Below are 27820 nucleotides of genomic sequence, written 5' to 3'. Positions count from 1 at the left end.
AGTGAGGTCATAAATACATCACTGGTTCAGTGATTTTCTACTTAGTGACCACTTTGTTTAGCGATGGTCTCAATCGCGGTTGCTACATTTACATTTTTTAAATCTTGCTGATGGCCACAGAAGCCACTTCTAATAGTAACTGTGAACATCCAGGTCAAATCGTGCATTTTTATGAATCGTGTTTTCAAGCGGCATCTGGCAAACTGATGTGCTCGAGTGCTCTGCTAGTGGAGACTGAGACGGGCAGAACATCGCTTGGGCGAATCTTACACGAGTACCTGATTTGTGCCTGCAATTTCCTCACTAATAAGCCCTCGCTAATAAACAGATGATATTTCCTGACAGAGACTGGGCTAATTTGCAACTGCCTTGATGAACCATATCAGCGCATCAAATCAAGGATCACTGCCAATATTTATCTTGTTTGAAATGCCGTGATCTGGAGGGGGCGGATTTCTAACCTTTTGTTTTGTTTGCTTCCTGAGAAGGGAAATCAGAATCGTGAGCCGTTTAACCCCTTTGAGGTCAGAAGGGTTGTTTCTTTGGTGTGTGCTATTGTGGTACAAACATCACATGACGGAGGAGGAACGTGGTACTTAAATGTACTACTTCTACCCAGTTTGCTGAGATGATTAATAGGTGGATGGATGGATGGATGGATAGAGAGGTAGAGGAAGGGGTAGAGGGAGGGAGGGAGAGAGAGAGATGAGAGACAGACAGATAGATGATAGATAGATAGATAGATAGATAGATAGATAGATAGATAGATAGAGATAGATAGATAGATAGATAAGATATATATATATATATATATATATATAGAGAGAGAGAGAGAGAGATGATAGATAGATAAGATAGATAGATAGATAGATAAGATAGATATGATAGATAGATAGATAGATAGATAGATAGATGATATATATATATATATATATATATATATATGTTTTTTCTTATGTTTTTTAACACATATATATATATATATATATATAGAGAGAGAGATGATAGATAGATAGATAGATAGATAGATAGATAGATAGATAGAGATGATAGATAGATAGATAGATAGATAGATGATAGATAGATAGAAAGAGAGATAGATAGATAGATAGATAGATAGATAGATAGATAGATAGATAGATAGATAGATAGATAGATAGATAGATGTAGGTAGGCAGGCAGGCAGGCAGATGATAGATATAGGTAGATGAAATGAGAGAGAGAGAGAGAGAGAGAGAGAGGTGATGGACGGACGGACGGACGGACAGTCATACATACATGCAGGCCAGCAGATATGGCTGTATCAATGGAATAGACAGACAACTAATAGAGAGATATAGAAAGAGATAAAGAGAGCAAGACAGACAGAGAGACAGAAATGGATAGAAGAGAGATAAGAAGAGAGGCAGAAAGAAAGAAATGAGAGAATGGAAAAGAAAAAAAATATTTCAGTGCAGTCTTTAATTTTCTACCGTCTAGCTTGTGAGTGTTGGCTGATAGGATGGATGGTAGAAAATTAGAGGCTGCACTGAAATTGCTGGAATAATTGCTTTGTCTCCAATTTCCTACTAAAACAAAGGTGGAGGCTGGGGAATTCTGGGAGTTGAAGTCCATGAAGCTTGAAGTTGAGAAACTCTGGTCTATGTTACCAGCACTAACAGGTTCCATGAATGCACTTTCTCCCTCTTTCACACTGATCTAAGCCGAGAGTAACTTATACAAACTTTTGTTACCCACTTTATATGCATATGTTAGTCTTCCAGTTTATTTGTCCACCCAAAGCGGAATGAGGCCTGAAGGAGCAAAGCACACAATTCTTTTTTTAATTATTGGACTGGTTGTTTTTTGTCAGGGCTCCAAATGACAGACGTTTCTCCTATGCAATTTGATTTTCCTTCCTATTATTTGCTTTCCTTTTGTGATTGCCTCTTGTCAATCTCCTTTCACAATTCATAATGGGGACAGGGAGTGCTGTCTTAATAAGCATTTCTGACACTAGGTTTAAGCCCAAAATATCTTCACAGTGTTGAACATTGTTAGCTCTGTGTGTGTTTGTGTGTGTGTGTGTGTGTGTGTGTTTTTCAGGAATTGGGAATCTTTAATTCTGGCTTGGTATCTTCTAGGGATTTAAATCTGACATTGTTGCATCTTCTGGAGTCTCCAGAGAGGGGCAGCATACAAATCTAATTAATAATAATAATAATAATAATAATAATAATAATAATAATAATAAATCACCTAGGGCAGAGTGTCCAATCACATTGTTGTATTTTCTGAGTGGCAGAGTTGACAGGGTGTCCAAGCACCTTGTTGTAGCTTCTGTAGACTGTGTGTTCTAGCACTGAGTATCCAACCACATTGTTGTAGACTGTGACTTCTAGGGTCAAATATCCAACCACATTGTTGTATCTTCTGGAAATCCTGTCTTCTAGAACAGAGTATCCAACCACATTGTTGTATCTTCTGGAGATCGTATATTCTGGAACAAAGTGTCCAACTTCATTGTTGTATCTTCTGGAAATCCTATCTTCTAGAACAGAGTAGCTAACCACATTGTTGTATCTTCTGGAGATTGTATATTCTAGAACAAAGTGTCCAACTTCATTGTTGTATCTTTTGGAGATCATATCTTCTAGAACAGAGTAGCCAACCACATTGTTGTAGACTGTGACTTCTAGGGTCAAATATCCAACCACATTGTTGTATCTTCTGGAAATCCTGTCTTCTAGAACAGAGTATCCAACCACATTGTTGTATCTTCTGGAGATCATATATTCTGGAACAAAGTGTCCAACTTCATTGTTGTATCTTCTGGAAATCCTATCTTCTAGAACAGAGTATCCAACCACATTGTTGTATCTTCTGGAGATCGTATATTCTAGAACAAAGTGTCCAACTTCATTGTTGTATCTTCTGGAGATCATATCTTCCAGAGCAGAGTGTTCAACCACTTTGTTTACCTTCTGGATACTATGCCTTCTGGGATTGAATATGCAACCCCATTGTTGTATCTTCTGGAGATTGTATCTTCTAGGACAAGGTGTCCATCTGTGTCTATTTTGATTCCAACTGAGAATGATAGGTTAGAAGATGAAGCAAAGCCTCATACAATGCTTGATAGGAAGTCCCATTCCCTCCTATACTGAGTTTTTCTTCTTTCTTGCTCTTTCTCTGGCTCTGCTCCACAGAAATCTGAACTCTTCTGTAGATGGTTTTTTGAAACTGGGTCAGCTGCATGAAACACTGTCTCCCATTCAAGGGCAATCACTTATTCTCGGGTTTTATATGGCTCTCGTTTATGTGTTTGGAGATCAGAGAAAGGAAGGATTTGCTAAGTTTTCCTGCTTGGGTTATGATTTGGAAGAAGCATTCGCAATTTCCTTATATATTGTGTGGGTCAGATTCTTGACTTCACGTCCTTCAAATCTCCTGGGCAAAGGCTCTCTTCTCCTGGTTTGCCATTGCTATCTGACATAGCAAGATGATTGTCTAAATGTCATCTCTTAAGGCAGCACTGGGGAAATTATTCGAGGAAGATGGAGAAATATATTCATCCTATATCTCTCTTTACAAATTTATCTGATGTATGTTTTCTGAACCTGGCCAGGAACCAGAATGTCATCAGATGCCGAGGGCTGTTTTGGGTCATAAATACACTTTGTTGGTATTTCCGTTTCATATTGTCGCTTTCAACAGCTGGTTCCCGTACAATTTCAAGCAGTGCACATTTTAACACGGGCCCATCTGGATGACAACTGCTGGGTATGGGAACAACTACAAATAGTCCATGGCTTACAACACAATTTAGCCCAACATTTCCATTATTACAGAAGGCAGTTTTTCACCAAACCGCACCCCATTTTATAGAGAATAGAATAGAATAAAATATAGCATCGCATCGCATCACATTGAATAGAATAGAATATAGCGCAGAAAAACATAACAAATTACACAACAGAATATAGCATAGCCTAGCACAGCACAGAATTAGAAGTAGAAGAAGTAGAAGTAGTAGTAGTAGAATAGAATGAATAGAATAGAATAGAATTTTTATTGGCCAAGTGTGATTGGACACACAAGGAATTTTTCTTGGTGCATATGCTCTCAGCGTACATAAAATAAAATATACATTTGTCAAGAATCATGTGGTAGAACACTTAATGATTGTCATAGGGGTCAAATAAGCAATGAAGAAGCAATATTAATAAAAATCATAGGATATAAGCAACAAGTTACAGTCATACAGTCAACATGGGAGGAAATGGGTGATAGGAATGATGAGAAAAACTAGTAGAATAGAAGTGCAGATTTAGTAGAAAGTCTGACAGTGTTGAGGGAATTATTTGTTTAGTAGAGTGATGGCGTCCGGAAAAAAAAACCTGTAGTAGTAGAAATAGAAGTAGAATTATTATTATTATTAATAATAATAATAATAATAATAATAATAATAATAATAATTTATTAGATTAGTATGCCACCCCTCTCCGAGGACTCAGAGCAGCTCACAACAGCAAAACACAAAGTACAAATCTAATGTTAAACGCAATTTAAAACCCTTCTTATAAAAACAATCACAAAATCTAACGAACCATACATAAAAAACCATAGTAGCTAAGGGGTGTATCAGTTTCCCCATGCCTGGCAACATAGGTGGGTTTTTAGGAGCTTTCGAAAGGCAAGGAGGGTGGGGGCAGTCCTAATCTCTGGAGGGAGTTGATTCCAGAGGGCCAGGGCCACCACAGAGAAGGCTCTTCCCCTGGGTCCCGCCAGTAGAAGTAGAACCGAACAGAATTCTTTATTGGCCAAGTGTGATTGGACAAACAAGGAATTTGTCTTTGATACATATGCTCTCAGTGTACATAAAGAAAAAAATAATATATATTCATCAAGAATCATAAGATACAACACTTACATAGAAACATAGAAACATAGAAGTCTGACGGCAGAAAAAGACCTCATGGTCCATCTAGTCTGCCCTTATACTATTTTCTGTGCTAGTCATAGGATACTAGTAATATATTCTAGATTTATTTTACAAGAACTCTCCATGTTAATGAATGAGCAATTATACTGACATTTCCATTTACTAAGTAAAAGAAGATATTAATATGGGATGTCCTTTGTATAATTAACCAACCCCGTTTATTGTGGGATAATGAGTTTACTCACATTTTCTGTCTATCGGAAATATTGATGTTGCTTTTTCTTTTCTTCCTCCTCCAACAGTGAAAATCTGGCCTGCCTCAGTGAACCAAGCCATCCCATTTTCAAAAGAATGTTTTTGAAAATGCTAAAGTGGAGCCCATAAAGACATTAGCAAAATAATTACATTATAAATAATCAGAATTGATTTCTCCCCCCACCCCTTTTGGCGATACTTTTGGTGGCAAAAACTAGAAATACATACTTGAACATTTTTTTTAAAGGGAGGAGGGAGATTGTCCTTTTGTGGTTGCCATGACTACGAGTTAGTGGGAAATATATTAGCTGTAAAGCAACTGGAGAATTAGATTTTATGCCAATATTGAAATATCCAGTATCTAATTTCTTCAGAATAAATCACACTAATGACCATAGAACTAAAGCTGGAGGGGTGAAATCTATAGTCAAGAATTTGCTTTACTGAGAATAACACAAAGCAATTGTAGTGTGTGTGTGTGTTGACCTCAGCCTTGACATTTCAAATAAATCTTTTTTTTAGAGAGGCATTTTAGAGAGACTGTGTGAAAATGCTAATGACTATTTGAGAAAATATGCCTCTTAAAACAAAAGAGGTAATTGGTGAAACTGGTATCAAAAATATTTTTCCCCCCACGAGATCCATGTTGAAGTTCCTGACTAAGATTTCAATCTAAAAGATAATTATAGAGAAGTGATGGTTTAATGGAATTCTGCTAGAGATTTTCCTGCAAGCATATCTCGTCCGATGTATGATACAGTAGGGTGACCAAAGGTCATCATGGAATCGTAGAATCATAAAATCATGGAATCAGAATCATAAAAACAGAATAAGGGAATCATAGAATCATAAAAATGTAAAATCCTGGAATCACAGAATCAACCATAGAATCATAGAATCAAACACAGACTCAAAGAATCAGAATCAATCATAGAATCATAGAATCAATCACAGAATCAGAATCAATCATAGAATCATAGAATCAATCACAGAATCACAGAATCACAGAATCAGAATCAATCACAGAATCAGAATCAATCATAGAATCATAGAATCAATCACAGAATCACAGAATCACAGAATCAGAATCAAACATAGAATCAGAATCAACCATAGAATTATAGAATCAATCATAGAATCAGAATCAATCATAGAATCATAGAATCAATCACAGAATCACAGAATCAGAATCAACCATAGAATCAGAATCAACCATAGAATTATAGAATCAATCATAGAATCAGAATCAATCATAGAATCATAGAATCAATCACAGAATCACAGAATCAGAATCAACCATAGAATCAGAATCAACCATAGAATTATAGAATCAATCATAGAATCAGAATCAATCATAGAATCATAGAATCAATCACAGAATCACAGAATCAGAATCAACCATAGAATCAGAATCAACCATAGAATTATAGAATCAATCATAGAATCAGAATCAATCACAGAATCAGAATCAATCATAGAATCATAGAATCAATCACAGAATCACAGAATCACAGAATCAGAATCAAACATAGAATCAGAATCAACCATAGAATTATAGAATCAATCATAGAATCAGAATCAATCATAGAATCATAGAATCAATCACAGAATCACAGAATCAGAATCAACCATAGAATCAGAATCAACCATAGAATTATAGAATCAATCATAGAATCAGAATCAATCATAGAATCATAGAATCAATCACAGAATCACAGAATCACAGAATCAGAATCAACCATAGAATTATAGAATCAATCACAGAATCAGAATCAATCATAAAATCATAGAATCAATCACAGAATCACAGAATCACAGAATCAGAATCAACCATAGAATCAGAATCAACCATAGAATTATAGAATCAATCATAGAATCAGAATCAATCATAGAATCATAGAATCAATCACAGAATCACAGAATCAGAATCAACCATAGAATCAGAATCAACCATAGAATTATAGAATAAATCACAGAATCAGAATCAATCATGGAATTAGAATCAACCATAGAATCATAGAATCAATCACAGAATCAGAATCAACCATAGAATCAGAATCAATCATAGAATTATAGAATCAACCATAGAATCAGAATCTATAATAGAATCAGAATCAATCATGGAATTAGAATCAACCATAGAATCATAGAATCAATCACAGAGTCAGAATCAATCATAGAATCATAGAACTGGAAGGGGTTTTAGAGCCTGCTCAAGACAGGAGACCTTACACCACCCCAATTAAATGGTTGTCCAATCATTTCTTGAAAATCTCCAGTGACTAAGTTTTCACAACTCTGGGAGCCAAGCCATTCTGTAGCTCCATTGATTAATTAAAGTTCAACTAGTTTTCCCCATTCTCCTGGGGAGAAAAATGGCAGGCGAATCCGGTAAGAGTTGATTTTGCTTTGTAAGATGCTCAAGATCCTTTCCCACTATTATTTAATGACTCCAAAAAAGTCATCACACAGATGGACATACACAACCTTTAAAAAAAAAAAATCCTCCTGGCCTTTGTCACAACTGTTTACCATGCAGCACCACATATAGTTGGTCCTTGTAAAGGAAGAAGAGTTTTCATTGGGGAAAAAAAAACATCCTGCCTGTCTTTTTTTCCTAATCCAGATTAAACACTTGAGCTCCTGCTCCAGTGACAGCCTCTATTAAGACAAAGAAGGGAGCAGAGCAAAACTAGAATCGACTATCAATTACCAAAATAATAAAAAATATTATTAGAGAAAGATGTCAGGCAGATTTCTTCCCCAAACTAAGAGTTGTGTGTGCTTTGGGTGAGTCACATCCTTTCCTGTGTGTAACTACCTGGAACAGAAGAAGGGGAGGCATATTTCTTATTCTTTTCCTCTTTTTGTAGTGGTCTAGTTCAGTGTTTCCCAACCTTGGCAACTTGAAGATATTTGGACTTCAACTCCCAGAATGCTGGCTGGGGAATTCTGGGAGTTGAAGTCCAAATATCTTCAAGTTGCCAAGGTTGGGAAACACTGGTCTAGTTTTTGAAGAATTTTCTAACTGATTAACGATGAGTGTTTGACAATCCAATAATTGAACAGGGACATAGGGCCAGGTTGGTCTTTTGGTGAAGGCATCAGGCCAGAAACCAGGATAGCAGTTCTATTTCCATCTTAAAGGTGAAATCCAGTTGAGTGACTTTGGGCCAATCACCAGGAGATATTAAGTCCTAGTCCCGCCTTAGACAGGAAAGTGACTGGGTGGCTTTGGGCCAATCACAAGAAACTGTAAGTTCTAGTCCCGTTTTAATAAAGGCAGCTGATGACTTTGGACCAGTGACTATCTCTCTTTCTCTTTCTCCCTCCATCTTCTTGAAGTCCACACATCTTCCTCCTATTCTCTCAGCCAAATTGTCTGTATGTAGTATGTACACATAGGATTAAATAGTATATTTTGAATGTTCATTAATGGTAAATAGATAGGGAAATTGTATCTATACGAGACAAGGAAAGGCCAGGCACCCTAACCCAAACCCTTGACGTGAGCAAGGCCAAGTCGGCCACGCCCACCCAGTCACATGACCACCCAGCAATCCCCACCCAGTCACATGATCACAGAGCCACTCCCACTCAGTCACATGATTGTCAACCATTCCCACCCAGTCACATGGCCACAAAGCCAAATGAATGAATGAATGAATGAATGAATGAATGAATGAATGAATGAATGAATGAATGAATAAATAAATAAGATGTAGCACAACTTTTGGAGCAAAAATTAATATAAGACAGTGTCTTATTTTCGGGGAAACACGGTAGCACCATAAAGGACCATCTCATGCCTCCTTCAGCTGACATAGAAAGCCAACTACAGAACAAGACACTTGTATACAGATAGTCCTTAAATTAGGACCTAACCTGATGCGCTAACATTTCCTTTGCTAGGTAAGTGTCTTCATGTGGAGTTTAGAGAGTTCAGCCTGACAGTAAGACTGTTAAGTGAGGTTTGCCTCATTTTATGACCTTCCTTGCCAGAGTTATTAAGTAGACCACTCTAGTTGTTAAACTCGCAACATGGTTATTATGGGAATACTGCAAAGGTCATAACGCTGGCTGGGGAATTCTGGGAATTAAAGTCCACACATCTTCAAACTGCCAAGGTTGAGAAACACTGCTCTTATCATCTCATTTAAGTGTTGAGCCATTCCAAAGCGCCCAGCAATTAATTCCCTCATCACAAGCTTTAAAAGAACATTTGCTGAAAAAGAAGAAAAAAATGGGAAAGAAAAGATAAATAATTTGGAGCTGGACTTCCCCGTTCAGCAAATCGGCATTTTAAATTCAACACCCGAAGGCCGATTTATTATGCCATTTCTTTTTCCTTTCCTGCTTCTTCTGCCCTACTAATAGGGAATTATCCCCTGCCGGTTCTCTAATAAACTTGTACAGACTTACAGCGAGGTTTTCAAAAGAAAAGGGATTCGTAGAAAAATTGCAGAGCGTTTTAAGCCTACACACACACACATATATACACACATACACCTTTGCTGTCTTGCTCATGGACAGATTGCAAAACACCTTTTTCCAACTTCGGCAATTGAATTTGGCTGCAGTTTATTTAAATAAATAAATAAATATATATATATTTTCGTACATTTTCACGGGTATATGTATGTAGATTGTTCTGAGTTCGGGTTTTGCCCTGTGTAATGTTTTGCATGTCTATGCGACGTTTCGGCGAAATCACATTCACCATCATCAGGCTGAAGTTCCAATCTTTGTGTTGTTGTAAATGTTGTAAATGTTCCATTTACAACAACACAAAGATTGGAACTTCAGCCTGATGATGGTGAATGTGATTTTGAATGATGAGGCAGCAGCCATCTCGATCACCGGAACATAGAAACTTTAATAAAACCACTTAGCTTTCGTTAGCGTGCTGCTAACTTCGTCAGAGTATTAAAATGCCATGGTAGACAATCACCTTTATAAAGCATTATTCAGTCTGCTCATTGCTCATTGAAACCAAGGGAGGTCGCTTCATAAAGGAAGCCTGGTTCTCCAATGAAAATTCTTTAAATAGACATATTGATATGCCATCGGCATACCAGGCTTTAAGGCACCAGCAACGACTTAAAGGGGATAGGTCATTAGGATTGGATAAAGCCCCTAACAGAATTCCCCAGGCCGGGCATAGAAACCAGCTAAATGAGGGTAGAGCAACCCCCAACGGGAAGCAAGGGAACATACTGGAGCAACATGGAGGTAGAGGGGGAGGGGCACAATGCAGTTCCAACACAGGGGACAAGGGGGGATTAGAACAGTGCAGACCTAAGACGAGGGCATGGGCAAAAAAATTGCAAGAGCAGACATGTACCACTATAGAAAGTAACAACGATAATGGGGGGGGGGAAAGTAATACCAAACACCTCCGAAGTATTGCCTCATAACTCCACCTCCTCCCTTGGGGAGGGAAAGAGGCAACAGACACGAGTAAAAGCGGTAGATCCCCCTTTAGCCAGCATGAGCAAGCCCACAATTAGGCTTGCCGCAGAGGGGAGGGAAGGGTGTGGCCCTATGACGCGGGCAATGAGCAGACTGAATAATGCTTTATAAAGGTGATTGTCTCCCATGGCATTTTAATACTCTGACGAAGTTAGCAGCATGCTAACGAAAGCTAAGTGGTTTTATTAAAGTTTCTATGTTCCGGTGATCGAGATGGCTGCTGCCTCATCATTCACATATATATATATATATATGACGGTCTTGGTATATTCGGGTTTCTTCCTAGGATTTGGAAATTTCTGGCGACGTTTCGACGAGGTCTCACTCGTCATCTTCAGCCTGGTGTTTCTGTCCTTCTTCTCAGGCGAACACTGCGAGAACTGAGCTGCATTCCTTCTATAAATACAACCAAGTAGCCTGCAAGCTCCAACTACTCAGGATATCACCCCTAATCCACAATAATCAGCATACCTCAGTTAAATCAACGACCCCAGGTGTTACCCCACTGACTCACCAGGAAGTTTCTACACAGCAGGCAATTGCTGAGCCATCAAACCACACCCAGCCACCAGTATTTATAGAGGGAAGGCAGCTCAGGTTTCGCTGTGTTCGCCCTAGAACAAGGACAGAAACACCAGCCTGAAGATGACGAGTGAGACCTCGTCGAAACGTCGCCAGAAATTTCCAAATCCTACACGGGAAGAAACCCGAATATACCAAGACCGTCATACCTGTACCCGTGAAAATCTACGAAAACATATATATATATGGTTACATTTCAGATATCCTGCGGCAAATTCCAGCATTTGGATGAGACTTTTCATCTTTGCCATTTTATTTTTCCGCAACCCAACAGAAGGTTGGAAAGGAACATGTCCACAGACTCCAGACCCTTATATTAGCAAAATAACTCCCTGAAAACTAAAGAAAACTCGGCCAAATTAGGCATTTGGGGGAAGAACCAACAAAATAAATATAAAATTAAGTTTACTGTTGTCATCTGCCTATCATATAACATAGTGAAAGCAATGAAGTGGCTTTTGTGATCTTCCATGCCCAGTTAAAGATGTGGACAGCAACTTATGAAGCCATTAAATCAGGAGTGTTAAACTGAAGACCCGCAGAGGCGGGATTTGCAACCCATTACTGTTCTAAGACAAGAGTAGGCAAAGATGGCTCTTCTATGACTTGTGGACTTCAACTCCCAGAATTCCTGAGCCAATCATGCTAGCTCAGGAATTCTGGGAGTTGAAGTCCACATGTCATAGAAGAGCTAACTTTGCCTACCCCGGTCTAAGAGAGTGATTAAATTGTAGAGGCCTTGTTTGTGTGTAATTGTGGGTCTAGATTAGAGTGTGGGGCACGGAGGGGTTCTAACTTGCCTCCAGTGAGGGGCTGCTTGTCTTACCTTCTACCGGTGCGCCCTCTGAGGCTGTTGTGGTGCCTGTCGGTGCAAAATCTTCCCCAAGGATGCACATGAGAGCAATATTTCTGCAATTTCCCCCAGTATTTTTGATTCCGCACATGTATTTATTTGTTTGTTTATTTATTTATTTATTCATTCATTCATTCATTCATTCATTCATTCAATTTTTATGCCACCCTTCTCCTTAGACTCAGGGCGGCTTACAACATGTTAGCAATAGCACTTTTGAACAGAGCCAGCCTATTGCCCCCACAATCCGGGTCCTCATTTTACCCACCTCGGAAGGATGGAAGGCTGAGTCAACCTTGAGCCGGTGATGAGATTTGAACCGCTGACCTTTAGATCTACAGTCAGCTTCAGTGACCTGCAGTACAGCACTCTACCTGCTGCGCCCACCCTGGCTCTTACTCTTACATTGCCAAAAATTGCCAAAATCTCGCTCTCGAGCGCATCCTTGCACGAGATTTTGTTGGAGTAGCAAAAAAAATCCCATTTTTAAAAAAAAAGCCAAAATCAAGATGGGAATGCCAGAAATTCGGCTGCTGCACCAAAAAAAAAAACCTGGGGAAAAATTCCCTCCAAAGATTTCCAAAAAAAATCCTCCCCAAAAAGATGGTGGTGCCCATGGACCAGCCCTGACCGAACCAGTTCCGTGACATCATTGTGACATCATGAGTGGCGAACTGGTCCGAACCGGGAGGAACCCATCTTTGGTGTGGTAGAACCTAACTTAGTGGTAGCACTTTCCAATTCTAGAATTTTCTGCTGGGAATGGCATATAATATGCCCCATATCTTCTCAAGGTTTAAATTGTAGTTTAAGGCATGCTTGTTCAGTTGTGCTTTTCCAACACGACTGTTTCAGAATCAAATCTCTACCTATTAATTGTCATTTTAATTAAAACGTTCTGTTTGAAAGGGTGCATAGCAAAAAACCTTCATTTTATTGTTTTAATGACTCGATTTTATAGGTGCTTTTAGTTAGCGTAGGACTGTGGGAGACAAGGAAAAGGGGGGGCTACCTTTGAAAAGTGTTCGGAAACTTCAGATCGTGCAGAATGCAGCTGCGAGAGCAATCATGGGCTTTCCTAAATATGCCCATGTCACACCAACACTCCACAGTCTGCATTGGTTGCCGATCAGTTTCCGGTCACAATTCAAAGTGTTGGTTATGACCTATAAACCCCTTCATGACACCGGGCCAGATTATCTCAGGGACCGCCTTCTGCCGCACGAATCCCAGAGTGGGTCTTCTCCGGGTCCTGTCAACTAAACAATGTCGGTTGGCAGGGCCCAGGGGAAAAGCCTTCTCTGTGGCAGCCCCGGCCCTCTGGAACCAACTCCCCCCAGAGATTAGAATAGCCCCCACCCTCCTTGCCTTTTGTAAGCTCCTCAAAACCCACCTCTGCCATCAGGCATGGGGGAACTAAGATAATCTTTCCCCCTAGGCTTCTACAATTTATGCATGGTATGTTTGTATGTATGATTGGTTTTATAACAAGGGTTTTTAGCTGTTGTAGTATTGGATTTTTACATTCTGTTTTTTGTCACTGTTGTTAGCCGCCCCGAGTCCACGGAGAGGGGCGGCATACAAATCCAATAAATAAATAAGAGAATCCCAAACTGATTTATTTTGTGCTTACTGCAACAAATCTGCTTGTTTTAAATCTCAGTTTTGAAATCTACAGACTATTAATCAATTTTAGGCAATGATTCCTGATTTGAAGGACATAAGAATAGCCAGGAATTTTTAAAACTAATGATGTATTTTTTTTCCCAAGAATTACACAGTACTTTAAGTAGTTATGGGCTGGAACTACAAAGAACTGATTCCTATTCCAAATTGTATTTTTTTCTTTCAAATGTTAGATAGCTGCATAGCTCTGGTTTCCACATGACTAGGAACTTTTTAAAATTTCTTTCCATAAGCACCACAAGCGTTTCACAAGAACCAAAGAACAGCACGAGGATTGTAACTTTTAATAAGTGTTAATAAAAGTAACTAAGGATCTTCATGCCAAGTTCAGTATGGGCTACCTCATTACCATGAGTGTAGCAACATTGCTAATGCCATTAAATCATTTGTTCTTTTAATTTGCCTGAAGCGCTCGCATTTCAGAGGAGGAAAAACAGACAACAAAGAATAATCCTGGAAAAGTAGTTTGCTTCATTAAGCAGCAAAGTTTGATTTGGTCCCATGTTTATCCCCAGAGTCTGTCTGTCAGTGAAATGTGCCACATTCTTGAATTATATATAAAAGAATCTTTGACCTGTTTAAATTGGTTTTGAAATCTGCAGGAAACTGAATTTATGCAATGGATTCTCCTGTAGTTCTTAGTGGGGGTTTTTAATGGTATGTTTTAATAGACTGAGTAAGAATAACATGTGATTACCCCATGGCGGTATCAGTTATCCCTGTGGTCACTAGGAGTCAAAAATTAGCCAACAGAAATCAATCAGTCTGGCATTTAATCCTATTGTTTCCCATAGAATAATGGCGTTGGAAGGGACCTCAAAGGTCTTCTAGTCCAAACTCCTGCTCGAGAATGAGAGCCTATTCAATTTCAGACAAAGGATTGTTTTATTATTTATTTATTTATTTATCCATTTGTCCAATACACAAATACATAGGAAGAAAAATAGACATGTGATAATATAAAAGAGGGTGAAAGTGAACTTAGAGGAGAGGATATATGAAAGGAAGAGAACATATAAGATAGGTGAAAGAAAGGAAAGATAATTGGACAGGGGACGTAAGGCACACCAGTGCACTTATGTACGCCCCTTACTGGCCTCTTAGGAACCTGGAGAGGTCAATCGTGGAGAGTCTAAGGGAGAAGTGTTGGGGGTTAGGGGTTGACACAATTGAGTCCGGTAATGAGTTCCACGCTTCGATAACTCGATTGTTGAAATCATATTTTTTACAGTCAAGTTTGGCGCGGTTCGTATTAAGTTTGAATCTGTTGCGTACTCTTGTGTTGTTGCGGTTGAAGCTAAAGTAGTCATTGACTGGTAGGACGTTGCAGCATATGATCTTGTGGGTAACACTCAAATCGTGTTTTAGGCGCCGTAGTTCTAGGCTTTCTAGGCCCAGGATTGTTAGTCTATTTTCGTAGGATATTCTGTTTCGAGTGGAGGAGTGAAGGGCTCTTCTGGTGAAATATCTTTGGACATTTTCAAGGGTGTTGATGTCTGAGATGTGATATGGGTTCCAGACAGATGAGCAGTAGTCCAGTCGCTTTTTGAAAGCCTTGACTGATGGAACAACCACAACTTCTGAAAGCAAGTTATTCCATTGGTTGATTGCTGTCACCCTTAGGAAAGTTTTCGTTAAGTTCTAAGGTTGCTTCTCTCCTTGGTTAGTGTCCAACCATTCCAAAAATATGTCTTGCACATTGGTGCTTTGGAAAATAGCTTGAGTCCTGATCTTTGTTACAAGTTACAAGGATTGTAACTTTTAATAAATGTTAATAAAAGTAACTAAAAATCTTCATGCTACTTCAGAAGAGAAGGATTTAGGGGTAGTGATTTCTGACAGTCTCAAAATAAGAGAACAGTGTAGTCAGGCAGGAAGGAAAGCAAGTAGAAAGCTTGGCTGCATAGCTAGAGGTATAACAAGCCGGAAGAGGGAGATTGTGATCCCGCTGTATAAAGCGCTAGTGAGACACCCCATTTGGAACACTGTGTTCAGTTCTGGAGACCACACCTACAAAAAGATATTGATCAAATTGAACGGGTCCAAAGACGGGCTACAAAAATGATGGAAGGTCTTAAGCATAAAACGTATCAGGAAAGACTTCATGAACTCAATCTGTATAGTCTGGAGGACAGAAGGAAAAGGGGGGACATGATTGAAACATTTAAAAATGTTCAAGGGTTAAATAAGGTTCAGGAAGGAAGTGTTTTTAATAGGAAAGTGAACATGAGAACAAGGGGGCACAATCTGTGGTGAGTTGAAGGAAAGATCAGAAGCAACATGAGAAAATATGATTTGACTGAAAGAGTAGTAGATTCTTGGAACAAACTTCCAGCAGATGTGGTTGGAAAATCCACAGTTACTGAATTTAAACATGCCTGGGATAAACATAGATCCATCCTAAGATAAAATATGGGAAATAGTATAAGGGCAGACTAGATGGACCATGAGGTCTTTTTCTGCTGTCAATCTTCTATGTTTCTATGTTTATAATATATCTGCTGGACAAAACTCCTCATTGGCGACAGGTACGGCATCCAGCCATTCAAGACACACTGCGAGCTCCATACAGTTGCCGTCAATCTTCTATGTTTCTATGTTTGTGGGAACCCCTCAAATATTAGACCAGTACTGTCTTGTCCCCCATTCCCCTAATGGGAAAATCCCCCGTCTCCTGACAGTGTTATCATGTCCTGTTTGCTGTTTGCTCCATATAGAGCCTTGGTGATCTACAGCAGTACAGTGCAATACTGCAAGCTACTTCTGCTGATCACCAGCAGTTTGGCGGATAGAATCTCACCAGGCTCAAGGTTGACTCAAGCCTTCTATCCTTCCAAAGTCGGTAAAATGGGGACCCAGATTGTCGGGGGCAATTTTCTGACTCTTTGTAAACTGCTTAGAGAGGGCCGCAAAACACTGTGAAGTGGTATATAAGTCTAAATGCTATGCTATTGCTACATGCATTACAACAAGGTATTGTGGTTAGCTCTGGCCCAGCTCCTGCCCCAAGGACTGTGGATGTGGGGGAGACTTCTACATGCTGCAGGCCTGTTTTGCCCCCGGTGGAATCTGTTGATGAAGGCTCCTCTGACCAGGAAGACATGAGTGACAGGGAGGAGGAGAGTGTGGCAGACAGCTCAGAAGGAGATCAATTATCTAGCTCCTCCTTGGATTCAGAACAAGAGTTAATGATACAGCCACGCATGCGGAGAGTGATGCATAGGCAACAACAACTGAAAGATTATTATCAAAGAAAATGAGGCCACCTGTGGTTGGGTGGCTCTGTGGTCATTAGTGAGGCTGCTATAAATAGCAGCCTGTGGGTTTGGCCATTGTGGAGGATTATCTGATCCTTGTGTTTCGTGCCTGCTTTGCTGACTTTGACCTTTTGTGTGCTGATTTTTCCCCGCTTTGAAACTAAACCAGAGCAAAGTGTGTTTCACTTTGTGAAAGAAGAAGGACTGTGAATTGCCTCACAGCTGCAAACTAAGTATCACAGAACTGATAAGGGACTTGTACAAATTACCAGTTTGGTTGGAGACGAGTGCTCTTGGCTATACCAAAAGAGGGCTTGGTTTAAGTGAATTTTCATTATAAAGAACATTGTTTTGAATTTTCAAACGTGTGTGTGTCTGAAATTTGTACCTGTGAATTTTTGGGAGGATTCTACCAGAGAGCCCGACAGAACATCAAGGAAGGATGGATAGTTGGTTAGATGAGAGGGGGAGAATATAAATGGCAAATATGAGCTTGTTCTCTGAGGTGGGAGAGAGGGAAGGATGAAAGAAGTGAGGGAGGGAAGAAAGTGTGTGCGAGTGATAGAGAGAGAGATTGTTGAGCTCTTTAGTCATTTCATCCAATCAATATTAACGAAAAACAGAACCATTTCTCAAAGGCAGAAATTCGAACAGCACATAACATTGTGGTTCCTTTGTTTTACAAAAGAATGAGTTTTCTTTGACCATGATTCCCATTGATTTTACATCCTTGAGTTTCAATTCAATGTAGTGTCATCATCACATCCCTCTCAAAGGACGTTTGTCTGGGAAGCCAATGTGAACAATGCCTCTATAGAAAGGACCGCAAACATGCTAGTAGATACACATTAGAGAAGGATAAAAGGCCATTCTTGAACTTGTTGAATCCAGCAAATTCTGCCTCTCTTACGACGATGGTGAGAAATGAGATGTCATTCTGATTATTGACGGGTGTTTGGGACGACTACTTACTTGAGGTCGATAAAAAAAGCTTATTTTAATGTTCACTTCAAGGATTGGCCAAGGCTTCAGTTTGCATGTTCAGTTGCATGCCAGATTTCAGATTTTTTAGGGATGTCAAAAAGGATTCAGTCGTTACAAATTCCAGAACTTGCATCGCAGTCTGAGATTCGCTTATTCGGAAGTAGGCCCGGATGGGTTTAAAGAGGATTATTTGCAAATGGGTTTCTGTGGGATGGCAACCTTATTAACTTGACCTATTGTGAGTCCCAAATGCTCCAACATACTTCTTGGTTCAATGAAAACACGAAATTAAAATGTTAAGCAGCCAATCTTGTTTTGGGTGGAAATAGGTTTAGGATTGTGGGAGGAGGTGGAGGGGGGTTGAGAAAAGATATGTTTTACAACTAGTTTGCAAATGCACCATTTTGTGTAGATTTTTTTAAAGAAAGAAATTGGCACTGTGTATAAGACTGAATAATTTTGCAAATTACAAAGTTTACTAACCTTTATTTATTTTGAGCAGTGTGTGTGTATACACACACACACACACACTGCTCAAAACAAAAATAAGGGGAACACTTAAATAACACAATATCACTCCAAGTAAATCAAGCTTCTGTGAAATCAAACTGTCCACTTAAGAAGCAACACTGATTGACCATCAATTTCACACACTGTTGTGCACATTCAACTTTGTACATAACAAAGCATTCAATGAGAATATTTCATGCATTCAGATCTAGGATGTATATATGAATTTGAAAATTAAGGGAGACTAGGATAGATCTATTTTGGCCTTGTTCTGGCCTCATCAGCGAGCCATACCCTCATTGGGATTTGAACTTGCAACCTTTGCCTTGTAAGGCAGAGAATTAACCTCTAGGCTACTGTATCTAATCCCTTCAGCTTTGTACCAGAGAAGTGTTATATATACACACATACATACTTCAAAGAACATCAGAGGCAAAGTATAGAAATTGTACCTAAAATATCTTTGCAGGATTCATTCTGCCCTGCCACAATTTCTCTCATTACATACTTTAACCAATCTGCATTCCTGCATTCCAAAATAACAAGGGAGCTATTATCAACCCCTCCCCCTGGAGAATAAGGAGAGGTGAATTCCAATTCTTTTTATTTATTTTTATTTATTTATTTTGTCCAGTGCACAATAATACACAATGGAGGTTATAGAGGTTGTGCTCGAGTAAAATATATTAGAGAAAGAATCAAAGTGAAAATTTAGGAATAGAATATATCAATTAGAGAATGTAGAAGGATATTATGAGAGTAGTATAAGAAGAAGAGAATAGAAGAATAGTAGATACGATATAGGAGATATAGGAGAGACAATAGGACAGGGGATGGGTGGCACGCTAGTGCACTTATACACGCCCCTTACTGACCTCTTAGGAATCTCTAGAGGTCATCTTTTGCAGCCAAGGCCGGGGGTGTCTGTCACATCCAGGGAAACTTACGGTATCTTGACCCCTGGCGTCAAATAGTCCATCAGTCCACCAGGATGCTGGTTTGCAGAACTCATTATGAGTTCTTTTGTTAGCCCAGCTCAGTGGTAGGCAAAATTGGCTTTTCTCTGACTTGTGGATTTCAACTCCCAGAATTCCTGAGCGAGTCATGCTAGCTGAGGAATTCTGGGAGTTGAAGTCCACCTGTCACAGAAGAGCCAACTTTGTCTACCCCTGGCCCAGCTGAAATAGATATCAATAGATTTCTCTTTCGGAAATGCTATTTTTTGTGTCATGTTTTAATCAGCGCCGTTTGCCTCAAACGGAGATGGGACAGCCACCACACCTCAAAGAAACTGCAAATATGATTTAAATCAATGTCTGGTTCTCTTGGCAGTTCCAGTTTGAAGCTGATGGACTTTTAATGAACTTATGTGTCAGTACCAAAGACGAGCTATCCATCAAAGAAAAAATAAGGAAAATATCTATTTCACAAGGGGGAAAAAATGAGGCAGTTTTGCGGTCAATTTAAATTAGGCCTCTAACCTGCCAAGCTAAAAACAGTCATGAACCAAGACGTTGAAAATAATGTTTGATGAAAGGGAAGGAAAGGAGGGGGAATCAAATCAGAGAGTTAAGTACATATAAAACTCTCCTCCGAGGATTGGAATTAGTAGATAGATCATTTCCTGAAAAGGAATAGTAGATGCCTTGATTTTCAGAGGAGTTATCCTCCGGTTATTTGAAAAGTCAGGCTGAGAAAAAAGTCATTGAATTTGGCCCATGAAGCAAGAGTAAACCCCTTGCAGACTTCTACTCTATGGAATGGCTTTGGTCTCTGTCCAGAAGATCATAGGAAAATAGCAAATCCTTGACTGCCCAGAATTCATATGACCATCTAGTTTCCTTGTAAAAAGGAGGAGAGACACAGGGGGGAATAGGAAGGATCTATATTTCATGGTTGGTGAGAATGAAGCCGCATTAAAACATAGAAACATAGAAGATTGATGGCAGAAAAAGACCTCGTGGTCCATCTAGTCTGCCCTTATACTATTTCCTGTATTTTATCTTAGGATGGATCTATGTTTATCCCAGGCATGTTTCAATTCAGTCACTGTGGATTTACCAACCACGTCTGCTGGAAGTTTGTTCCAAGGATCTACTACTCTTTTAGTCAAATAATATTTCCTCACGTTGCTTCTGATCTTTCCCACAACTCACCTCAGATTGTGCCCCCTTGTTCTTGGGTTCACTTTCCTATTAAAACACACACATATATGGATAGATGTTTATCCCATTTAGTTACTGTGGATTTACTAAAGAACAGCAGATGCTTTGAATCACTTGACACTCTCCTTAAATGTTGAATCAAGTGTGTAGATGTTGAATGTAAATTAAAGAAAGATACTACAGAACCTTCTTCCTTCACCATCCCTCCTTTTTCCTCTTCTTCCCTCCCTCCCTTCCTTCCCTCCCTCTCTTCTTTTCCCCATCAGTTTCTCCTCCCTCCCTCCCTTCCTTTCATCCATTGTTCCATTTCCTTCCCTTCCTCCCTCTCTTTCTCCCTTCATTTCATCCTCCCTTTCTTCCCCTCCACCCTTTCCCCATTCAGTTTCCCCTTCCTTCCCTCCTTCTTTCCCCTTCAGCTTCCTGATTCCATGGCTCCTCAGCAGGTTGTGAGTTCGATCCCAGGTAGGGGCAGATGTAGGGCATGGGGTTGGACTAGTTGACCTGCAAGGTCCCTTCCAACTTTGTTAATCTGTTAAATCTGTTCTTCCCCTTCTTCCTTCTCTTCTCCTTTCTTTTCCCTTCAGAGGGAGGGAGGTAAGAAGAATGGAGGAAGGAAGGAAGGAGGGAGGGAGGGAGGGAGAATGGAGGGAGGGGGGAGAAAAGGAGAAAGAGGGAGGAGAACTGAAGGGAAAAGAAAGGAGAAGAGAAGGAAGAAGGGGAGGGAAGAACACCTAGAGAGGGCTGTAAAGCACTGTGAAGCGGTATATAAGTATAAATGCTATGTTATGCCATGTTTGCTAACACTCTATGGGCTTCTAAGGAGGCACGTTAGCCGGACAAGAAGTAGAAGGTAAAAGTTTATGAAAGAGAGATCCAACCTAGAACTAAGGATACATTTTCTAGTAAGAAAAATCAGTCAGTGGAATAGGTTGCATTCCAGAATTGTGGGTGCTCTATCACTGGAGGTTTGCAAAAATAGATTGGATCACCATATGGCCAGCAGGGTATAAGGTTCCTGTCTTGAGCAGGTAGTTGGACTAGAAGACCTTTGGGGTCCTTTCCAGCCCTATGATTCAAATTAAAATCTTTATTGTCAATGCAATATTCCTTTGTCAATCTATCTTTCTTTCTTTCTTTCTTTTTTCTTCTTCCTTCCTTCCTTCCTTCCTTCCTTCTTTCTTTCTTTCTTTCTTTCTTTCTTTCCTTCCTTCTTTCCTTCCTTCCTTCCTTCCTTCCTTCTTTCTCTCTCCCTCTTTCCTTCTTTCTTTCTTTCCCTCCTTTTCTTTCTATCTCTCTCCCTTTCCCTCTCTCAGTTTTTATTGTTAGTATCCCACCATTCTGTTTAGATATAGTCGCTATAGACTTCGTGCACACAGATCTAAGATTCTCAGATGGGAAGGTAGAACTTTTATCACATCTACTTTCCTATCTTCAGATGCCAAGGAGTAAACTGCTGGGAACATTGAAGGTGGGCATTCCTCATTCTCCCAATATGTCTACATAGAAGCTGAGGCTATCTTCCTGTTTAATTAACAGCTATTCTTAGTAGACCAAAAACATTGGATTACTAAGGAAAAAACACACACACACATATGGAATGTTTTCATCGATGTTTCTTATTGCTTGCTTTGAACCAACTGTAAATATTTTGTAAATCATTTGAGGGTTTAATAAATAAATAAATGCTTCTCTTTTATCTTGACAAGTAGAAAAGCCGTACAAACAGAGTTGAGGAGGGAAAGTTTAACCCGGCAAAGAAAAGTGTAACTCTGGTTATTCAACTTTTTTTGTGTATATTTCCTTCCTCAAATTTAATTAGATTTCCCCCCTCTCCCTCCTCAGTTTATGTTCAATGTCACATCCCCAAGGGTCAATTTTAATTGGGAGATGTATGTGACTGAAGAGGCTGTTCTAATTTTACTCTTTTAAATGCAGAATAACGAAGGGGGGAAAAAACCCTGGAATATTTGCCGGGCAAAGCAGCTCCTTAATTTTATCCCCCCCCCCTGCCCTGCCAAGACTTCCGACAGGTTCTTGAACCCCATAACCCAGCAGAGGCAGACCAGGTTATGTCGGTGCCTCCGGCAGGGAATCCAAATGAAGCCACCACAGGGACAATAAACAAAATAATTGTCAACTTGATGCCTGTTATTAGTCTTCGAAACCCATCTCAACCTGTCCAATGGAAGAAAAAGATTGCATAATGCCATAAAAAATAGATAATTGAGGGAAAACTTTAGCAGTGGCTCAAAATCTAATTGATTCTCTGCATAGTCATGTTATGACAGCTCCACCCCTGTGGAGTTATCGCCAACGTCCTATTTTACTTCCAAGTTCACCAGATTTGCATTCCAACCCTAGAAGAACACACTGGTCAGAGTGGATTGTAGCAATAGTAGTAGCCCTTAGACTTATATACCGCTTCACGGTGATTTGCAACCTTCTCTAAGCAATTTACACCCTACAGCCCCCAACAATCTGAGTCCTCATTTCACTAACCTTGGAAGGATGAAAGGCTGAGTCAAGTTTGAGTTGGTTCGGATCGAACTCCTGGCATTGGGCATAGCTAACTTGCAATATGACATGTTGGTACATGCAAAAATAGATTGTTGACGTTGTTGTTCCTTCCAGTGTTGGAGCTATTAAAACCACAGTCCGTGTTGTTTTGTTTTGTCAGTCATACAGAGACCTTTAGTAGATTGCATCATAAAATTCTCAGGATACTCAAACAGATTTCTTCTCTTTCATTTCATGAAAGGTGTATAGTTTTGTTTTACAGTTTGTAAAAATCAGCAGAGGTTAATGTCAGAATATTGTCAGTTTGTCATTCTATTGTCTATCGTATGTGCTTTGCTGTTTCCTATTGACTGGTCAGTCCAACTATGTATTTATCCATTTTCCCATCCTTCAGAAAAGTTGTAGCATGATGCATAATTTCCTTTCTTCCTTCCTTCCTTCCTTCCTTCCCCCCTCCCTCCCTCTGTCCTTTTCATTAAGGTGGCCAAGCCATGTTGAATTATAATTTCTGCTTCTTACAAATGCAGATTTCAAAAAGAAATAATGATTTCTTCACCACCCACTCCATCCTTCATTTCTACAACGTTTAGTGCATTTTGTTATTAGAAATAATCAAAATAAAGTGAAATATCTTGTTCATCTCTCTCTCTCCTTCTCTCTCTCTCTCTCTCTCTCTGTCTGTCTGTCTGTCTGTCTGTCTATCTGTCTTTCTATCTCTCTGTGTGTGTGTGGCTCTCTCTCTCTGTGTCTCTCTCTATCTGTGTGTGTGTGTGTGTGTGTGAGAGAGAGAGAGAGAGAGAGAGAGAGAGAAAGAGAGAAGCATTCATTCTGGCTAACACAGTCAAAATAAGCTATACAAACTTTTTAAAAAGTTTTCTTAAAAGAACATAATGAAAAAAGTACTATTCTAAAAACCTTGGTGCCTGGAGGCATCATAAGGCCAGAGCCAGAGAAAATCTTTGAAGTCGGATAATCCAATAGGAACACGAATTTAAGGATGTAAACATGCATAACTCTGCTTTTAACATTCCCAACGGTACACCAAATATTTCTGCAGCACCCTAAATGCAAAGAGGACAAATTGCTTTTGCTGCAGTTGACTGACGTGCTTATGGCTCTGGAAATACCCCTTCTTCTATTTCCAAGTACAGCAAACATTAAGGAAAGAGGACAGCACCTCACCTCCTGCCCCTAGTAGCAGGTTCTACAACCCATTGCTACTGGTTCGTATGTGTGTAACGCTTCTGTAGAACTGGGAGCAACCCATCGCTGACTCAAGTCCTTTAGATGATCCATGAACAATCAAAACCTTGCTCATCAATATTACGGATTGTCATAATTTCTCTAACAGTTGGACTCATTCCTAGCCTTCTTTTTACAAAGAGGAAACTACCCAGAGTAAATCACTTGCAGCTGAAAGAACTGGCTTCAGGTGGGGACTTCTATCTATTCCCCAATGCCCTCTTGAGGTGAATTATCTTGATTTCTAATATGCATTGTACGTAAAGACAATTCCTTAGCGTTTGTCTATGCAGCAAACCGTCCCCAGATCTAATTACAGATTTTCTTCAGTCATTAGTTCCATTAGGAATCAAATCCATGGCTCCTACTCCCAAGGTCAAAGAGGAAGAGTTCTCAGCTAATTGTTTCTCTCTATAGTAGTAATTTATCTAGAGGTTACAAATTGGGGATGGAGACGTTGCAATCAAGAATGCCAGACTATTCCTCGGGAGCGGTTTAACACCTCAAACATTTTAGTAGGTCATTCTTTAACCACTTCACATTATTTGTTAATCATCTGCTCGTGCCTACAGGAAGTCAAAAGAACAGCGTTGGGAAGGACCTTGGAGATTTTCTAGTCTAACCTCCTGCTCAAGCAGGAAACCCTATAACATTTCAGACAAATAGAATAGAAGAACAGAGTTGGAAGGGACCTCTTCTAATTCTAACCTTGCCCAGGCAGGAAAAACCTCTACCACTTCAGACAAATGGTTATCCAATATCTTCAGCCAGTGTTGGAGCACTCACAATTTCTGGAGGCAAGTTATTCCACTGATTGTTCTAACTTTCAGGAAATTTTGCCTTAGCTCTAAGTTGCTTCTCTCCTTCATCAGTTTCCTCCCATTGCTTATTGTCTTATTTATTTATTCATTCATTCATTCATTCATTCATTCATTCAATTTTTATGCCGCCCTTCTCCTTACACTCAGGGCGGCTTACAACATTTAGCAATAGCACTTTTTAACAGAGTCAGCCTATTGCCCCCACAATCCGGGTCCTCATTTGACCCACCTCGGAAGGATGGAAGGCTGAGTCAACCTTGAGCCGGTGATGAGATTTGAACCGTTGACCTTCAGATCTGCAGCCAGCTTCAGTGGCCTGCAGTACAGCACTCTACCTGCTGCGCCACCCCAGCTCTTACTGTCTTACTGTCAGAAGCTTTGGAGAATAGCTTCACTTGTTTGTGGTGGCCCCTGAAATATTGGAAGACTGCGATTATGTCTCCCATAGTCCTTCTTTTCATTAAAATAGACATACCTAGTTCCTGCAACTGTTTTAGCCTCCAGTCCCCTAATCATCTTTGTTGCTCTTCTCTTTCCAGAGCCTCAACAATCTTTTTTACACTGTGGCGATCAAAACTGAATGCAGTATTCCAAGGGTGGCCCTACCAAGACATTATAAAATGGTATTCACAGTTCACATGGTGGTTGTCCAATCTCTTAAAAGCCTCCAGTGGTGGAGGACCCACAACTTCTGCAGGGAAGTTGTTTCTCTCCTTGATTAGTTTCCACCTGTTGCTTCTTATCCTGCCTTTAAGGGTTTTCAAGAATAGTTGACAACCCCTTCCTTTTCCTTTGGCAGCCCTTCTAATATTGGAAGATGCTGTCGTGTCACTCCTACTCCTTTTGTTGATTAGACTACAAGACATACCCAATTCTAGCATATGTCCTTGACTTATGGCTACAATTGGGACCACACTTGTACAGTTGACCAGAATTTCTGCTGTTGAGCAAGAAGTGAAATAAGTTGGGCTCTGAACGGTCACTAAATTAACTGTTGTAAGCCAAGGACCCACCTCTATTGTGAAGAGATTTAGAGAGATACCTTCCTAAATCCTAAGAACATAAGGGGTGGATGCATTGCATAATCAGATTATCTCACAAACTCCATAAAATCTCAATAAATGTAATTTAAGGTTTCCTGCAGAGTTGATTTCCTGGTCTAGTCTACCCAATGAGGTTGACATCAATCTTGCAAGTCTCAAATTTCACTCCAGTGCCAAAATATAATGAGAACATGCTGTTTGGGAAAAGACCCAGCACGATGGCAAATTTATAATAGTCATTTTGTATCTGCTTTAAATTATCCAATTTTTCTACCTCTTTCAACGTCATATTCCTCCTCATTTTCAAAACACTGCTGGATATAAATAAATGTTGCTTTTGGCTGCTCAAAAACCGCTATTTAATGCGCACGGCAGAAACATGCTAAATAAAAAATTGCGGGCTAAAAACATTAAATCAATAAATTCATTTGCATAAAATTGGCTTTAGTGAATATTAAAAGGCACTTTTCACAGATACTTTTGGGGAAAAAAAATAATTGTCTGATTTTAATGCCATTACTCACAGTCACTAATAGTAATATCCTTTACTGCAGAATAATAAGAGGTCCAAAAAACATAAGTTTTTGATTATGCAAAATTGGGATTTTATATTATATCTGTCAAGCTTTGAAATCCTCATGAAGGTTCCTATAATAAGAAGCCAATTTGAGCTAATACTGTCATTTGGCAATCATGATATCAAATGTTTCCTTTGCTTAATAACAAGATATATTTAGATGCGACCAAGACAAAATTGGGAAGTCTGAAAGTCTTCCATTTCCTGCTCGCCAACTTGACTGGCAACCCTAAATGAAGTCATTTTTGTGTGGTGCCGAGCTTAATTCTGAAATTGCTTTAGATAATCATCTTAATTTTAGCCTTTGGAAAAAGCGACAGAGGAGGAACAGTGAGAAAGGGAAAAAAATGACAAAGACATTATTAGCATGATAGAGGTTGAGACTGGAACATATCTTATGGTTTCTACCTTACCAACCACTGGCATACAATGTACCTCCAGAAAATTATTATTTGTGCAGGGATTTTTTTTTATAAAAAGCATGTCTTTATTACTTTTATAAGTAACTCAAGGCAGCAAATATACCTTCTTCTTCCTCCTATTTTCCCCAGAACAATAATTGTCCCAAAGTTACTCAGCCAGTTTTCATGACTAAAACAGGACTAGAACCCATAGTCTTCTTATGACTGGCCCAAAGTCACTAGAACTCACTGTGTCCTGTAGATTGGTCCAAGGTCACTAGAACTCACTGTCTCCTGGAGATTGGTCCAAGGTCACTAGAACTCGCTGTCTCCTGGAGATTGGTCCAAGGTCACTAGAACTCGCTGTCTCCTGGAGATTGGTCCAAGGTCACTAGAACTCGCTGTCTCCTGGAGATTGGTCCAAGGTCACTAGAACTCGCTGTCTCCTGGAGATTGGTCCAAGGTCACTAGAACTCACTGTCTCCTGGAGATTGGTCCAAGGTTACTAGAACTCACTGTCTCCTGGAGATT

At 39.7% G+C, this 27820-nt stretch overlaps 1 protein-coding gene across 2 annotated transcripts in view; it reads left to right on the top strand.

Annotated features, from left to right (window-relative positions):
* CDH13 (cadherin 13) overlaps positions 1-27820 on the top strand; it is a 553953-nt gene that overhangs the window by 258684 nt on the left and 267449 nt on the right. The window lies entirely within an intron of this gene.

Source organism: Erythrolamprus reginae, chromosome 9, assembly GCF_031021105.1.
Source record: "Erythrolamprus reginae isolate rEryReg1 chromosome 9, rEryReg1.hap1, whole genome shotgun sequence".
Classification (NCBI taxonomy): Eukaryota; Metazoa; Chordata; class Lepidosauria; order Squamata; family Dipsadidae; genus Erythrolamprus; species Erythrolamprus reginae.
Note: the sequence above shows the minus strand (reverse complement) of the source record. Positions and strands in the feature narration are given on the sequence as shown.